Genomic DNA, 18,895 nt, shown 5'->3' with positions numbered 1-18,895 from the left:
GCTCCCAGGTAAGGAAGTTACCCACAACGTTGGGAGAGCCTTCCTAATCCTAGACAGAGCATGTCACCCAAACACAAAAACCCATAAACTTTGCTACAAAATCCAAAACCGTTTTGATGATTTTGTTGGGCCAAACCAAACTAAACTTGCAAATTTCGGAAATTTACTCTACTTAGCCCAAGATTGAAAGTAACACTCTGCTTTGGCAGAACCTATTACTAAAATCAAGTTTTAGTAGGTGTTTATTTGGAATAGCAAAACCCAATATTTTATTTAAGGGACCTAAGTAAATTATTATGTTGATTTAATTACTAGTGAACATTTAAATAATTAAATCACAAGCATAATAAACTTAGAAAGCATTTAAAAGCAATATTTAAATGCATAAAATAAAATGTGATCCTAGTATGCCCCTAAACCTAAAGACTACTCTTTATGGCTCCCTTGTTGAATCACCATGGATCTCCATTCTTGTGCTTCATAGGATAAGATTGAATCACCATTCTTCTTATTAATACTTGAATAAATATTTTTGGAATCATAAACTAAAATATTACAAAAATACCAACGATGCGTAGATCGTATTTAGATTACAAAAATACATTAACGATACGCAGATCGTATCATATATATAAAACATGCATTTTAATCAACTATTAAAATAAATTATCATGTTTTAACAACTTTAAAACATAATAATACCATGAAGATTTAATCTCACATTAATTCTTATGGTTGGTACCTTAAGAAAAAAATTTAATCATATTAGAATTTCGTCTTACAAAAGCTTTAAAATATTAATCTAATAAATTTAATCACATTAAACTTAAAGAAAAATTAAAGCAATTGTAGGCACCACATATAATTTAATCATATTAAAAAAAAACTTAACATGATGACTAACCACATAAAAAGGCATGGAAGAATTAATCAACTATTAATACTAACAACCTAAAATGTAATTAACATTATAAAAACAATAATAAAACACATTTACTAACTCCTTAGTAACCCCTTTAAAATTAACTAGTCAATTATCACATATAATTAACTAATAAAATTAAAGCTCATTATTTTAATTCAATTATGACTTAAATATGAAATTAATCACCATTAATCAATATTGGAATATACTCAAAAATAAATTTTTTTTTTTTAAAAAAATGAAGCTGCCAAGGAAGCAGTGTGCAAGCACCACTGCCACCTCAGCAGCGGCCCACCACCGACGCGCAACAGGCTGGCAGCACAGGCGACCTGGCCACGGCGACAACCACGGTAGCCTGCGCAGCACAGGCAACAAGCTGCGCGAACAGCAGCAGCAGCGCCCAGCGCAGGGTATGACCCGCGCCAGCCACCACACACGCCAGCCACAGTTCGGCGGCGCCGGCGGCGCTCCACCCACCACGCCGGCCGATTTTCCGGCGGCCTTTCCCCTTCCCTCTCAATTATCAACAACCCTTGTGCATAATTGAAGGGAAGTTACAACAAATTGTTGTGGGGAAAAGTTAGGGTTCTTATCAATTTTTTTTTAAAAAAAAAACATAAACTAACACACAGAATCTGATTTTTGTGATGTGAGATTTCAATTTTGAGTATAATATATATTTATATATACATAAAAATCCAATTTTTATGTTTCCAATCAATTAATATCAATATTCAATTATGCAAATAAATTCATATATAAAGCCCTCCCTTAATTGAATTAAAAAATGAAATAAAACATGCATCAACATGATCATATTAATCTATGCAATAGGCTAACTGATACCACTGTAGGAACTTAGATGCATAATGCGGAAAATCAAGTATCAATATACTTGTACATCTATCCCAAGATCATTGCATAAATTAGTATGAATCAAACAATAGTATAGAATTATACCTTTGATGCGTATGTTCCTCTTGTCCACCAAACTTCTAGTGGAGATCACTCTTAGAACGTCAAGCGCCGTTCCTCTAATGTTGGTCCACGAACAACACTTGGATCACCACGTATGCTAGTACGGAAGAGAGAAAACACTCTCTTACTTTTGTGGTGAGGCCGAAAATGAGTGTGAAAAGACTAAGGGAAAAATCAGATTTTTCACTCTAGAAGTTGTAAAGTTATACACCTTTGTAACCCCATATCAATTATATAAGTGGTTACAAAAGAGTGTTTCATGAGGCTTTATTTTGCCTCATAATGTCATACATTATGAGCCTAATAAACTCATGAGTTACAACTCTTCCCATCCATCATCAAACCGCGCAACCCATTTCACAAATGGATTTGGTAAATATCCAAGTGTCATTACTTGTGTGACCTCATAGGACTCAATGATATTAGTAGTTGGCCCTAATCATATTAGTCCAACAAACCACAATTAGCTTCTAGCAAAACGTTGTGATCATCTAATATTATTGAATATATTATCTCCATAACTTATCCTAATATTATTTAGTTTATTACACTTGATCGAGGACAAAATCCTTCAATTTAGGCCTTTTTTTTTCCTTCCTAATTCAACATTTTATCCTTAGTTTTTTTTTCCTGTTTATCTCTTGATCTCAGAAAGTAATCTTATGGAGGTAAGGTAAGTTTCAATTGGTTCACATTAGTTCTTAAATTGATCTAAGAGCTACTCAAGTTTGATTCACAACTATGATAAATTCAAATAAGTCATAGTTAAGTGAAAGTAACTCAGCCTAAATATGTGTTTATTTAACTAAATTAACCTATCTACAATTTTTGGAACGAGCGTAAAGAATTTGATTTATTAGAACTTATTGAAATATCTTGTTGAAACTATTATGCAAGTTTGAATAAGAATTATAAGTAATATTAGATTATAATTTATTTTTAAACTAATTTATCCATAAATATTGGTAAATAATAAACATTGATAATTTATAGACATTGGTAAATGGAGATAAATATAATATTTTTTTACATGAGTATATATTACCATATTTTTAAATCGATATTATTAAATATTACCCCCTTCATTTCTTTTATTTTTCCTATTTGAAATCTTTATGTGAGAGAAAATTGATCAAAGTCGAAAGAATTATATGAAAGCGAGGGATTATTTATTGGTAGTCTTTAATTCCCACAAAAGAACAAAGTCATTACTATATTCCATAATGATTTTCACATTTTTCATTTTTATTCGTCATAATTTAGTTTACCTATTTACAGATTTGGAAATGACTCACTATGTTTTAATAACTCTCTCTTCCCACTCTTAAAATTTACTGCTTCTGCACTTCTTTTACTTTTAAGAAGAAATCGATGAATAAGAGTTACAAAATGATACTCCCCAAAATAAAACTGAAAAGAACAAAAAAGACAGGGGATAGTACCGTTACTATACTCTCATTCATCTAATAGAAAAGGCACCACTATCTCCCATCCTATTTGCTCTTTTGTATGTTTATTGGTTGTTGGTGCAAAATCAGTTTGTTGACTTTACAAATAAGTCAATGCACATCCAATAGATTGATATTGAATACTACAGGAGGCTTAGTCCTTGGGGGTTATCGGTTTTAATTAGATAAAACCGTGCTAATGTACTTTGTCGTAATTTAACTAATGATTAAACTACAACGCCTATTAAATTGAGGTGAAATGCAATAAATAGAGCAAATAATCAATCTATTTATTATAGCAAAATATTCTCATTCATTCCAAAAAGTTTAAGAACAAATTTTACAACACATATGGGGATAAGCCAGGCTGGACAACTAAAGAGAAAACATGAAGATTATTACCTCCATGGCTTCTTGCTTTAATCGGAGAATTACAGAACTTGGCGCTAGGACATATTCTAAATCTGATGAACTAAACTATAACCCCAGAAGGGGGATGGCTAGGCTAAGGCTAGGCTACGCTAAGAAAAGTGTAATTGCAAGTTGTTGTGTGTTGTGTTGATTGTCTTCTGCTTGATGATCCTTCTTCTATTTATAAACCAACGTGATATGTAACTCCCATCATCCTTGGAGGGAAAACATTTGGATCATCTTTGATTCAAATCTCAACCATCTTCTGGCACTGAATAACCGTAGCTTTGCACGTTCTTCCTTATTCATTTTGGGATTATTCTCTAACTGCTTGTACCTTTGCCCTTCCTTAACTTTCATCTCCTGATGATCTTGATTTGACTTTGACTTACATTGACTTTATCTCGTGGGCTTTATACTGTAATTGGACCTTCATACTAAGGTAAGATTAAACCTTTTGAGGTCTAATACAATATATCATAATAAATCCTATCATACATCTAAAAATGGTGGTAACACTGGTAATCATAGGTTGAGGTGGTAGAGTAGTGATATCACTTGCCAGCTCGTATCTATAAGGTTTAAGGATCAAACATCATGGACTCATTTGAGGAATTCCTCTTATCCCCCTAAAGTGAGCCCCATTCATCTTACTTTAAAAAAATTATCTCCTAAAACTATGTACCATAATAAGTGGATGAACTATTATATGGAATGAAGGGAGTATATAATATGAACCCTCAAGTATTAATTAATAATATTGTGCCACATGAATGTAGCTCAGGGAAATTATCGATAGATTAGGTAGTGGGATATTGTACTTGTTTTCAATTGGTTTTAGGGTAAAATAACCTCATTGAACTTGTATACAGTCATGTCTATGCTACTATGCTTAGGGCCATTGAAAAACTTATATTATTTGGTAAAACATATGAAGATGAAAACCTTTTGTTTTTGGATAATTTGACAGTCATAACCTATTGCTAATTCGATCAAAATAAAGAGATTCTCAATTTCTCATGTAATTAAGGAGGCCCATTAAAAAAAGCCCTTGTTTCATACGAAAGTAGAAGACAACTGAAAACAATTATTAACATTATTAGCAATTTAATACCTTTGTTAAGAATGGACTTCAATCAACAACCATGCCCATTTCTCTCAACAACATATCCTAGGATGATATACCTAGTACTTCTGTATCACTGATTATGTGCCTTTTGTCTTTTTCTATTTTTGTCTATTATGTAATTATGATTACTGCAATCTAGTGGTTGTAGTGTAGTGGTGGCATTAGTATATTGGCATTTTGTTAGCTGTTATTCTCATCTCTTTAGGTTTGAAAGAAGGTGAGCTAGTGCTCCATATATATAGTGCAAGAATCAATGTACTGAGTTATCACAAGACATAATAAAATTAATGAGAGAAAAAAGCTGATGGTTTTGATGAACAAAGAAAGTTAACACTATATTTGTCTTCATGGCATCATATCGATCTACGGTTCATACACAACAAAATCAACACCTGTTATAATATTTTCTATAAAAATCTCTCTTTTCTCTCTTAAAGTTTCCAGTTTCAGCAAAAATAGCCAAAAAGAAGAAAATGACAACCATAGAGGCTACTAGTCCTCTGTATCTCGATCCATCAAATGGAGATAATTTCATGATAGTGGAAAAAATCAATGGAAATAGCCCTAGTTTCAAAAAGAAAGCTGAGATTTGTTACAGGATTAGTGAAGAAGGAAGAAAGTAATGCTATAAAAGCTGAAGCATGGGAAACATGCAATAGATAGATTATTTCTTGGATATTTGGTTCATTGTTTGAATCAATCAAGAAATTTATTCTATTAGTGAGCAATGGACAACAAATATGGAGGCAACTGGAGCAAAGATTTGCTCTTACTAATGGCTCAAGGAAATACAAACTCAACAAGGAGTTGTATGAAGAGAAACACCAAGGGAAAAATACTGAGTGATTATTACACTATCATGAGATCTCTTTGAGAAGAACTAGAATCTCTAAACACCTTGCCTCCTATTACAACCTTGACTACGAAAGTCACAAGCTTCATTGAAGCCATAAGCAAGCAAAAAGAAGAACACAAACTATTTCAGTTCCTCAATGGACTTGATGAGATCTACACCACTTTGAGGAGTCAGATCTTGATGATGACTCCTTTACCATCTGTGGAAACAGCTTGTAGTTATCCTGAACAAGAAGAATCTCAAAGGGAAATACTTGGATAAGTGAAAGAAGAGAATGAAACCCTAGCTATGTATATCAAAGGGACAGAGGAGTCAACCCTGGTTCACAAACACAGTTGCAGTGCATTGTGTGCAGTACAAGTGGACACACATCATAAAATTATTAGTTTGTGATTGGTGTGAGGATAGTGACTTGAATGGTGCCTTGAAGGTGTTTGGTAGAATGCGTGAAGAAGGAATGACATAAGACTGACTTTGAATGCACATATCTCTCAATATATAAATGATTTTGATATGATTCAAATTGGAGATGATAGGTTGTTCCAAGAGCTTTCCAACGATAGGTCATATGCCCAATTCCGCTGAGAAACAAGAAAGTTATGACTGTTTTACGAACAGCTCACCAGAGCTGACCGCGACAAGTCGCGAGATACGACGCTGGTCGCGGGGTGCGACGCAGCGCGCATACTCGCCTGCTCTCGTTGCTGCGTGCCTGGTCGCGGGGTGCGACGTGCATCACGGGGTGCGACGCGGGCCAGCACGCGGATACGAATTACGATCGGGTTTTACTCGATCTTTCACGACTTGTATTTCTAGACTTCATATAAATATGTTATATCATATTTAGGGTTCCATAACCACAAATACTAGAGAGAGAGATTAGAGAAAACAAAATAGAGGAGATTAGAGAGAGTCTTTGAGATTCAATTCAATTGAATCTTGCCTATTGTATTTGTAATCGTCTCGTTCATAGTGAAACAATCATTTCCCCTGCCTTGAGGATGTAGCTATCACGTTGATAGTGAACCTCGTTAAATCTGTGTGTCCTTTATTCGCTTTCTTGTTTTTCTTGTGTGTGTGCTTGGTTGTTGTGAATTCTTGTTGGTTTAATTAAACACTTTCGCATAACAAGTGGTATCAAGAGCTACAGGTTAACATCGGGGTCAATCGCTTTTGGGACATGGCAACAACAACCTTAAAGATCGACAAGTTTACGGGAAGGAATAGTTTTGGGCTATGGCAGATAAAGATGAGAGCTTTATTGAAACAGCAAGGTATCTGGAAACCATTGATTAAGGGTTTCACAATGACAACAAAAGAGGGTAATTTGACTGGTCTAACCGAGGTCGAGTTGGAATCTATGGAGGAAAGAGCACACTCCACTATCTTGCTATGCTTGGCGGACGATGTCATCACAGAGGTTGCAGATGAAATCACAGCTGTAGGTTTGTGGTTGAAACTGGAGAGTTTGTACATGACAAAATCGCTCACAAACAAATTGCTATTGAAGCAAAGGTTGTTTGGTCTACGCATGAGAAAAGGTATGTCCCTAAAAGATCATCTCGATCGTTTGAATTCTATTTTACTGGACTTGCGTAATTTAGATGTTAAGATTGAGGATGAGGATGCTGCGTTGATATTGTTGGTTTCATTGTCAAGTAGCTATGAACATTTTGTAGAGTCTTTTGTGGTTGGAAAAGACACTGTGTTCCTAGAGGAGGTAAAGTCGGCACTTTACACTAGGGAATTGCGTCATAAAACAACTGGTGATATGGTAGAGGATCCTGATTATTCTGGAGGTTTGGTAGCAAATGCTGAGAAAAATAAGGGAGATTCAGTAGGGATAGGAGAAAACCTAGGTCGAAGGGCCCTAAAAGTAGTGATCTTTGCCATTATTGTAAAGAACCGGGTCATTGGAAGAGTGAATGTCCTAAGAAGGATGGTTCGGCTTCTTTTGCAAAACAAAATAAGGTTGACTACGATTCTGAGGAGGATTTAGCTCTAATTGTCCATGAGGAGAAACACTTAGAAGATAAGTGGGTTCTTGACAGTGGATGTTCTTCACATATGTGTTCTGACAAGGAGATGCTTTCGACCTATAGCTTATGCAAGAGTAGTGTTACTTTGGGTGACAATACGGTGTGTGAGGTGGTTGGAGTAGGCTCTGTGAGGTTTAGAATGCATGATGGGTGAGTTAGAGATATTAGAGGCGTGAGGCATGTTCCGCAGCTTAAGAGAAATCTTATATCTCTTGGGATGTTTGGCCGTAAGGGTTTTTCGATTCCTAGGAGGGGATGGAGTTTTGCGTGTGGTGAAGGGTTCTTGTGAGTTACTTCGTGGCATGAAGTCAAGTGTGGGTAACTTGTATGATTTGCAGGGTACGACACTGGCTAGAGATGATTCTGAGTTGAAGCTGCATTCTGAGTTGACAAGTGATGGTCTTGAGTGTGAGGTGGAGCTTATGGGGGCTTCTTCACAGATTGAGAGGTCAGAGTCAACGGGAATGAGTTCAACAACCGGGTTTGAGAGTACTACTTGGGTTGAGAATGAGAGTGTCAACAATGAGGTAGAGTTTGTGGGAACTTCTACACAACTGGTTGAAACTAAGGGCCATCAAGAAGAACAACCAAGGGTTTCTCAGCAGCAGATTGGTATGATAAGGTTCGGTTCTATCGATACTTGTTTGCCAGCTTATAGCTATGGGGTCTCGAGCGACATGTCTTTGCCAAGGAGTGTTGGGTTGAGAGGTGATTCTGCAAGAAGTCACCAAGAGGTAGCTAGCTTGGAACTCCAGGAGAAGTTGCCTGCATTCCAGTGAGAACGGGATGGAGTTCTCCGGCGCGAGCATAGAAGAACTTCGACGGAAGTTCCCCTGCGCCAAGGGTGATTTGTTTTGGGTACTTAGACGTAAGTGCAAATGGCTCTAGTTGGAGCAACTGACAGGGTACTGGCTCGTCTTGATTAAGGTGGAGCTTGTGTGTTTGCGGTTCAGTGAAGGCGATTTGATTTTCGTCGGATAATAAATTGGGCTTTGGGTGAATGCGCAACATGGGTCTCATAGGCTGTGATACCGGGTCGTTCATGATGAGTGGTCAGCGATCTTGGCGAGATTGGGTGAGACTCATATGAGGGCAAGCCCGGCATCGGTTTAAAGATGCAAGAGGAGGAGGGGAAAAGTATCTCGTGTATTGATGAAGAGATACGTGTTTTGTTCGAGGTGGAGTTGTGTCGTAAATGCAAGTCAAGGTGGAGATTTGTGAGGATAGTGACTTGAATGGTGCCTTGAAGGTGTTTGGTAGAATGTGTGAAGAAGGAATGACATAAGACTGACTTTGAATGCATATATCTCTCAATCTATAAATGATTTTGATGTGATTCAAATTGGAGGTGATATCTTGTTCCAAGAGCTTTCCAACGATAGGTCATATGCCCAATTCCGCTGAGAAACAAGAAAGTTATGACTGTTTTACGAACAGCTGACGAGAGCTGACCGCGACAAGCCGCGAGGTGCGACGCTGGTCGCGGGGTGCGACGCAGCGCGCATACTCGCCTGCTCTCGCTGCTGCGTGCCTGATCGCGGGGTGCGACGTGCATCACAGGGTGCGACGCGGGCCAGCACGCGGATACGAATTACGATCGGGTTTTACTCGATCTTTCACGACTTGTATTTCTAGACTTCGTATAAATATGTTATATCATATTTAGGGTTCCATAACCACAAATACTAGAGAGAGAGAGATTAGAAAAAACACAATAGAGGAGATTAGAGAGAGTCTTTGAGATTCAATTCAATTGAATCTTGCCTATTGTATTTGTAATTGTCTCGTTCATAGTGAAACAATCTTTTCCCCTGCCTTGAGGACGTAGCTATCACGTTGATAGTGAACCTCGTTAAATCTTTGTGTCCTTTATTCGCTTTCTTGTTTTTCTTGTGTGTGTGCTTGGTTGTTGTGAATTCTTGTTGGTTTAATTAAATGCTTCCGCATAACAATTGGATATTCTAACAATCACCCGAAAAACAAAAACAATGGAGGAAACCAATATAAGGGAAATGGAAAGATGAACAAACGCAACTATCAATAGAAATGGAACAAAGGAAAGAACAACAATGTGAAGAGTGCTGCAAATGCTCAAGGAATGGAATACAATGACGATATGTCAAATTCTAGCAGCACTACAACCATCTCAGCACATCAACTTGAGTAACTTATAAGACTTCTTCCTACACTCTCTAAAGGAGGAGAAACTGATGAAGAAATGGACGTGTCATACTCAAGTATGGTATCTTGCCACTATGCTGATAGTATTTAGAGCATTGAGTGAATCTTATATTTTGGTGCATCTGATTATATGACAGGTTCATATGAGCATTTAAATGATGGTGTAATGTGTAAGACTATGTCATTAATTAACTTCCCAACTGGTGAAACATCATATTTCTCATTATAGTACTGTTGATCTAAAAAATGATCTAAAATTGAAAAATGTGTCATACATTCCTGCTTTTAAACACAACATGTTGTCTATAAACAAGCTATATGAACCTGGTAGATGTAAAGCTTTATTCTACTAGGAATATTGCATAATTCAGGATGATGTGACAAGTAAGGTGATAGGTGTTGGGCAAGGAGAACATGGATTATATTATTTGATAAATAAACCTCTAGAAGAGACCTTAAAGGTTTGAAAAACTTAGCTCTGAAGATTGTGAGCAATCAAAAGAAAAATCATAGCATGAAGCAAGTTGTGCTTGTAGAGATGTACCAAGTATGGTGAGAAATGTGAAAAAACCGAGTAAAGAGAGATTATGGCATCATAGACTAGGACATTATCCTATGAAAATGATTGCTAGAATCACTTAACTAGGTTTGAAAACTCAGTGTGAAGATGAATGTTTAGCCTGTCCATCGGCGAAATTCACCAAGTTGCCTTTTGACAGGAGTAATCTAAAGCAACTGAGTTATTTGAACTTGTTCATATGGACACACAAGGTCAATAGAAGGAGAGCTTCAAAGGAAAGTTCAAGTACTTTCTAATCCTAGATGGTTGCCCTAGAGTCACTTGGGTGCACTTGCTTCAACTAAAACCTAATGCATATGAAGCTTTGGAGAAGTTTAATTTGTTTAAATGGCACAAACACAATATAGGAAGAATATTAAGATCATAAGATCTAACAATGCTTTGGAGCTTGTTGATGGAAATGCAACCATTTTTTTGAGATATTGGGAGTAATCCATCAAACTTCTTATAGTGACAGGCGTCAGCAGAATGGAAGGGCTGAGAGAAGAGATAGAAACATATTTGAGATGGCAAGATCTCTTAGATTTTATGCTATCTTGCCACTTCAATTATGGGGGGACTGTGTGCTCACAACAACACACATCACTAACAGAATACCCAATGTTGTTCATGAAAGAAAGAGTCCATATGAGGTACCCTCTGGCATGACACCTGATTACAAACATCTCAATTTGGATGTTTAGCTTTTGCCTGCAATCCAGACAGAAAGAAAGATAAATTCAAGGCAATGCATTTTTTATTGAGTATCAAGTACTCAAAAGGGGTACAAACTACATAATTTGCTCATTGATATGTCATTCGTATGTAGGGATGTGAGATTCCATGAGTCCATCTACCTTTATCACATATTTCACTATATTGACCATGTTGCTCTTAAAAAATATGAAACTCAATTAACTCCCGTTCCATCAATTTGGGATGATGATGGTTCACTTGTTCTTCTGAGAAGATCTTAAAGAGAACACAAGCTTCCATCTTGGCAATCCGACTATCATGTTAGTGCAAACTGTGTGCAGAAGATTGTTCAAGCCTATGTTTCCACTTAATATACTTGCATGATGAGTCTTGTTATGAGTCTAAGACAATTCAAAGAAGTTGCTTACCATAGGCAGTGGCTCCAAGCCATGAATGAGGAATTGGATGCTCTTGAAAGCAATAATACTTGAGAAATTATTGAACTTCCAGCTGCGAAAAAAACTATATGCTGTAAATGGTTATATACCATAAATTTGATCCTCAAAGGCAAAGCACAAGTTATAAGTGAAGGTTGGTGATTTTAGGCAACAAACAACAGTTTGAAATTGACTATGAGGAGACATTTGCTCTAGTAGTCAAGCTTACAACTGTTAGATCTCTTTTGGTTGTTGCTTATATTCAGGGTTGGCACACGTATCAAATGGATGTGAAGAATACCTTCCTCTATGAAGAAACAATGTACATGAAATTCCCTCCAGACTATGAAGGATCTGGTTTTAGGTTTCCTCTTACACCTAAAACTTATGCAAACACATATCATTCTCACTTTATGGTGTGTAAAATCACCAAGTCCTTGTATGGACTTAAGCCAGCTCCTTAAACTAAGCTCTATTTTGACAATGAATGGATTTAATCAATCCAACTTTGATTATTCCTTGTTTATAAGAGAAGAAGATGGCAGTTTTGTAGCTATATATATTGGCCTATGTTGATGATCTAATACTCACAAGTAACAATATGGCTAAAATCACTCAAGCTAAGGCATTCCTGAGTCAATAATTCAAGATGAAGGACCTAGGGGAGCTGAGATATTTCTTAGGTATTGAGGTGGATAAAAGCTCTCAAGGCATATTCCTCTCAGAAAGGAAATATGTCAGTGATATCCGTCATCAATATGTGATGGATCACTGCATACCTTTGAAGATCCCTATGGACACTCATGTGAAGATGTTGGCTAATCTAGGGGACCCTCTCCATCATGCAGAAATCTATCAAAAATTGGTTGTTGACCTTATTTATCTTACCGTCATCGGGCCATATATTGCTTATACAGTCCATGTCTTAAGTCATTGTATGCAAGTTCCCACAACTGTTCACTTTCAAGCAGTAAAAAGAGTATTATGGTATCTTGCTAGTACTAAGGTATCTTGATGGTATCAAGGTTCAAGGGGTTCTTTTAGCCTCCAAGATCCAAGTCTACATCTTTTCCAAGCTTACTGTGATAATGACTAGGCAGGATGTCCTAACACTAGGAGATCTACCTCTGGGCCAGTCACCTGTTGCTTGGAAGTCTAAAAAACAATATGTTGGCCAGATCAACTGTAGAAGCTGAGTATAGGTCACTTACTATGATCATATGTGAAGTCTTATGGGTCAAACAACTCTTAAAAGAGCTAGGACTTAAGCATCTTGGTTCTACACCCATCTTTTGTGATAATCAAGCTGCCTTGGCCATTGCAGGTAACCTTGTGCATCATGAGAAGACTGAGCATGTTGGTATTGACTGGTACTTCATCAAGGAGTGACTCCTATCTATGTTCCTACCTCACAACAGCCAGCTGATGCATTAACAAAAGTCCTATCTACAGAGTAATAGGCATTTCTTTTAAGCAAGCTTGGAGTTCATTCCTTTCTTCCCGAAGAGGAGTGTTAAGAATGGACCTAAGTCCACATCAAGCCAGGCCCATTTCTCTCAACAGCAAATCCTAGGAGGATATACCTAGTATTCCTGTATCACTAATTCTGTGCCTTTTGTCTTTTTCTATTTTTGTCTATTATGTAATTATGTTTAGTTCAGTGTAGTGGTTGGAGTGTAGTGGTGGCATTAGTGTACTAGCATTTCGTTAGCCGTTATTCTCAGCTCTCTAGGGTAGAATGAAGGTGAAGTAGTGCTCCATACATATAGTGCAAGAATCGGTGTAATGAGTTATCACAAAACATAATATTAATGAGAGAAAAGTTGCTGGTTTGGATGAACAAAGAAAGTTAATACTATACTATGTTTGTCTTCAACCTTAAAGAGTACCTAAGTTTTACTAATTAATTTCACCAACAATGAATGCAAAGTTCAAAAGTTAAAAAGAGAAGAGCAGCAATAAAAGAGATTATTCAAGGATTAACGTGGTTAGATCAATTGTGACCTACATCCACCAAAAAACCAAAATCTTAGAGCTATCTTTAGCCTCCTACCAAAAAACCAAAATCTTAGAGCTATCTTTAGCCTCCTACCAAAAAACCAAAATCTTAGAGCTATCTTTAGCCTCATGCCAAAAAACCAAAATCTTAGAGCTATATTTACCCTCTCTGATGGAGGAATTACAATGGAGAAGATGAAAGAGGAAGAGAAATATATCTTCTAATTTTGTGGTTAGCGTAGATTTTAGGGTTTAAAATGCCTTTAGAAGGTTTTATATATGACCTATAAAACTGACAAAGAAACCCGAACTAAACCAAGCAAATCCTGAATAAACCGGATAACTTGCGCAAAGCATGAAACAAGGTCAAAATGTCCGCCCGGGGCCATCCTTAAGTTACTGCTTCTAAATTTCGATGTAGAGAACGAGCGCTTGGGAGACCACCCAATTAGGATGTACCGCTCGCCCGGGCCACCACCATGCCCGGCCCGACACTGGGCTCGACTACTCCATTTTCCTTTTCTCTCCTCTTGAAAATGCACTGGCATAGAAATCCAAACCATTCTTATTCTTTATTTAATTAGATAGTTTATAAATCTAGTCAGATCCGGGCATGGGCCTGTTCACAGGCTCGGCCCGCGGGCTTGGGAAAATGCCTGGTCGGGCCCGAGCTCATGAGGCCGGGCTTGAAATTTCTAGATTTCGTCCATGGCCCGCGGGCCGGGATCGTACCTCCTGCGGGCCTGGCCCATGTTTTATGTTGTTTTTTTGAATTTTTGATAGTTTTAGGCTAAAAAAGAAAAGAAAAGGGGCGTTTGACCCGCGGGCTCGTGTCGGTGCGAGCCTGAAATAAAATTTCTTGACCGTGTTAGGCCCACGGCCCATGTAACGACAACGGGCCGGGCCAAGCCTCGAGCGAGCTCGTGCCGGGCCGAACCGACCCAGGTGATGGCCCGACCCTGCCCACCTCTAAATTTAGTTGCCAAATAATATAACGTAAGGTTAATTTGTCGTAATATAGCTAGTGGAATCCTATTGCGTCACAGGCTGTTCTCAATATCTTTGGCTCGCTATCTCCAAATTTGTCCCTTGCGTTACCAATTTCACTAGTTGAGATTTGCGAAATTAGTGTCCAATGGCGTAGGAAACATTATCACTCTTGCTGGCTTGCATGATCCAGGTTGGCATGTATTAAGTGATAGGCTATAAAGAAATAAAGCGCATATACACCCTGATATTTTGATAAGTAATACTAATATGTCATCATCTGTGTTTTAGCATTATAACTTTGCAAACATAAGTGATAGCATATGCTAGTTTAGAGTTTGAAATGTCAACTTTAAATGATACGTACTCGATCAACCAATTACTGCATCAATAATGGTTGTCCGATAACTTATACAACACTATAATAATACTATCTATATTTCTATGCAATCCCACAAAAGATAAATGTCCACGAAACTGGATAGGCGTATGTAGTCGAAGATTTATTGATCTTATAGAAAGCAACGGAATTGTAGTATATTGTAGATATGCAAATTCTAGGGCTCGGCCAAGGCGGTCACATATTCCACATTGGAATTACACTTAAGCTTATTAAATATAATTTTGGATTTAGTTAGTAGAAATTCGATTATTTCAATTTTCAACACAAAAATTAAATAGAAACTAATTAAAACGTGATAGATTACCGTTGTTGGAATAGTATTAACCTATACTATAAATGTTGTTGGGATTAACACGCTAATTAAAATCCTTATTTAACCATTCGCCACTGATATCATCCGAAGTTAAAAAACGAAAAAGAAAGGAAAACTAATTAACCAGGCTATGTGACTATGGAGTTAGAATTCAGCGTATGTTAATAATTTTTTAAACATGAGCATTCATCGGATGTTAGTAGTGTTCTCATCCCGTCGATGGTCTCTTCAATCATTTTATGTGCGTGACCACAATGACAATCAACATTAGATTTGATGATTCTAGTATGAAGACTTGAGGCTTCAGATTTTTATTCGGCTTAATGTCTTGTAATTATCTTTGTGTGAATAGTTTTGTTTGCCTTACTAGTTTTAATCTAGTTGTGAGGTATTGGCTTCGAGTTTACTTTCCTTAACAGGTTGAAGAGCTTTATTCTTTGTAATGTGGCCAATTGATTGTCTTCTTAATATAGTCTATATCACCAAGGTGACTTAACTTGGAAATACTGGTGGAGTAAGAATAAGGATAAAGATAGTATTTCTTTCCACACTTTGTAGTTAAATTCATATCTCAAAATTGTTTTATCAGGACATTTAGTTAATTGTAGGGCTTTTCTTTCACAATAAAAGAAAACAAATCAGATAATACCTTCTACTTCTTATCGGTCAACATTTTAGCATCATTCTAGGACTATTTTTTTTTTCTTTGCACACGTACATTTCTTGAATTAGGTTTTGATAGCTCCACCGCCATTAACTATTTGGAGGAGAAGTAGTCAACTTTGCTCAGTCCCTTAACACCAAAACCAACTGGACTAAGAACAAATGTAGTAGTGTATCACCACTTGTAATTTTGAATGATGTTGATGTAAAACTCCAAGTCCGTCCTCCTCCTCCCGAAATAGAAAAAAAATACTCCAAGTCCTTTGCTTGTGCTGTTAGATCATTTTTTTCTTTCTATTTATATATATGTCCTTTTACTTATTTCAAATTATCAAGGTAAAACATTTTCCTATACATTTATCCATTCAAATTAAAACCATGTGAAGAAACAACTATAGTAACTATTTACTTTATTCTTTTTCATGGTTATTTTTCTATTGATCTATCTTCAGACTTCAATGAAGAACTTTTTTTATCATCATTATATCTAAAAGCTAATACATACACATATCAGTACAATGCATAAAAGTTGATACTTTACATAAATGCATTAAAACATAGTATCACAATTACGTTAGTGCAAATTCATGGTCAAGTTCTTTTTTAAAAAAATTTGACTACAAAAACTAAAGTGTAATATGTTTTTCAACAAAAAAAGGGATTTTTCATGTATGATGTACCTTGTACATTTAAAGTATGCACCATGATAAATCCATAAACAATGATGTTGTATCTATTAGACGTACTATAATTCGTAAGACTTTGCAAAAATATTGTCCACCACCTCATTTGACAGCACATCAGATCATGTAATGAAAAGAAAACTCAAAGCTCAAATACACCAATTTCTCTCTGTTAATTTTTCTGAGGTTTTTCCTTTTCTTCTCATATATTGTGTGTTTTGTATTACAAAATGCCTTAGAAAAACGGTTGTAAACCTATCAACCATTATATATAAAAGCCACCAAAATATACCTAATGATTAGCTGTACAACAAGACAAAAATATCAACCTAGGATCACTAAAAAGAAATACATCACAACTGACAAGGAAAGAGTATAAAGCTAATAGTGTGAGCTGTAATTATTAGGAGCATAATCACATTCTTTACACCCCCCCCCTTCAAGGTGCAGCTGAGGTGAGGATGCCCAGCTCGAGAGATACGTGATTGTGCTGCTTCTCACCAAGGGCTTTAGTCATCAAGTCAGCTAACTGAAGGAATGACCTGATGTGGAGAGGATTGATACAGCCATTCAAATAATGACAATCTAATTTTAGGTACTTAGTTATCTCATGAAACACAGAGTTATAGAGATGTAAATGGCAACTTTATTGTCACAGTAGAGATTGATAGGCTTAGGAATAACAAACTGTTAGTCTTTTATAATTCCATCAACCCAAACTAGTTCACTACTAGTCTCAGACATACATCTATATTCTGCTTCTGTCGATGATTTAGAAATTGTCTTTTGTGTCTTGGTTTTGCAAGAGACAAGATTTTTTCCAAGAAAGACACAGTATCCTGTGAGAGATCTCCTATTGAAGGCACAAGTGCCCCCAATCAACATCAAAATAGGCAGAGAGAGATACATCAGAATCACTCTGATAATACAGTCCCCAATCAATGGTCCCTACAAGGTACCTGATTACATGGATGGCAACTTGTAGGTGAGATTTTCTAGGGCGGGCCATGAATTGACTGAGTTGTTGAAGTGAATAAGAGATGTCAGGCCTTGTGAGGTTAAGGTAAAGAAGCTTTCTAGAGAGGCTTTTGTAGAGTTCAACATCAGTGAGAACTTCTCCTTCATCAATGGACAATCTCAGTCCTCTGGGAAAAGGAAATTTATAGGACTTGCACTCTTCCATATGTGCATTGTTATGTCCAAAATGAATTTTCTTTGATTCAACATTGTTCCTTTTCAGTCCTGGAAACTTCTATGCCAAGAAAACATCTCATCTTCCCTAGATCTTTGCAAGTGAAAGTTGCATCCAATTTGTGCTTCAGACTTGCAATTCCATCATCATCATCACCACTGATTAACAAATCATTTACATATACAAGAGAAATCACTTGTTTTCCATCAACCTTCTTTGTAAAGAGTGAGTAATCTCTTTTGCTTTGCAAGAAGCCTTCTTTGATAAAGAATTTAGTGAGCTCTATATTCCACTGTCTGGATGCTTGCTTAAGACCATATAAACTTCTTTTTAACTTGCATACATTGCCAGTGTGCTCTGCTGTGTGTCCTGGTGGGGATGCAGATATACCTCTAGCATTGTTGATATCTAGCACACTGGTGAATTTTGCAACTGGAGAGAAAGTGTGTTTATACTCCTTGTCTTTGACTTATCTGTCCCTTCTAGCCACTAGTCTTGCCTTAAATTTTTCCACTTCCCCATTTGGTCTTAGCTTGATTGTATACACCCATTTACAAGCTATGGGTCTTTTTCCTTTTGGCAATCTTGTCAATTCCCAAGTGTCATTCTCTTCTAAAGCCTGCATTTCTTGTTTCATAGTAGCTTGTCAATCTTCACTTTTCATTGCTTCCTTGTAATTCAGTGGTCCTGTTACTTTCAAGGCACTATTCAACAAAGATTTTATATGTTCTTTAGGATGATGCTCAGAGCCTTTCTGTCTCTTGAACATCAAAGACACCCTCTCTGAATGTGACTAGGAACCCTCTATATCTGGGAGATTAACACATAGTCTTTGAATTATTCAAGTAGAGTTCTCTACCTTGCAGGTCTACCTCTCTCAGCAATTGTGTGAGATTGTTGTTCACACACTGGTTTGTTAAGAACAACATTCTCTACAATATCTGGCTGCATCTTCTTCTTCTCTTGGATTTATATACAAGGCAATCTGTTCCATAAC

Source organism: Beta vulgaris, chromosome 4, assembly GCF_026745355.1.
Source record: "Beta vulgaris subsp. vulgaris cultivar EL10 chromosome 4, EL10.2, whole genome shotgun sequence".
Lineage (NCBI taxonomy): Eukaryota > Viridiplantae > Streptophyta > Magnoliopsida > Caryophyllales > Amaranthaceae > Beta > Beta vulgaris.
This window is presented reverse-complemented; position numbering follows the sequence as displayed.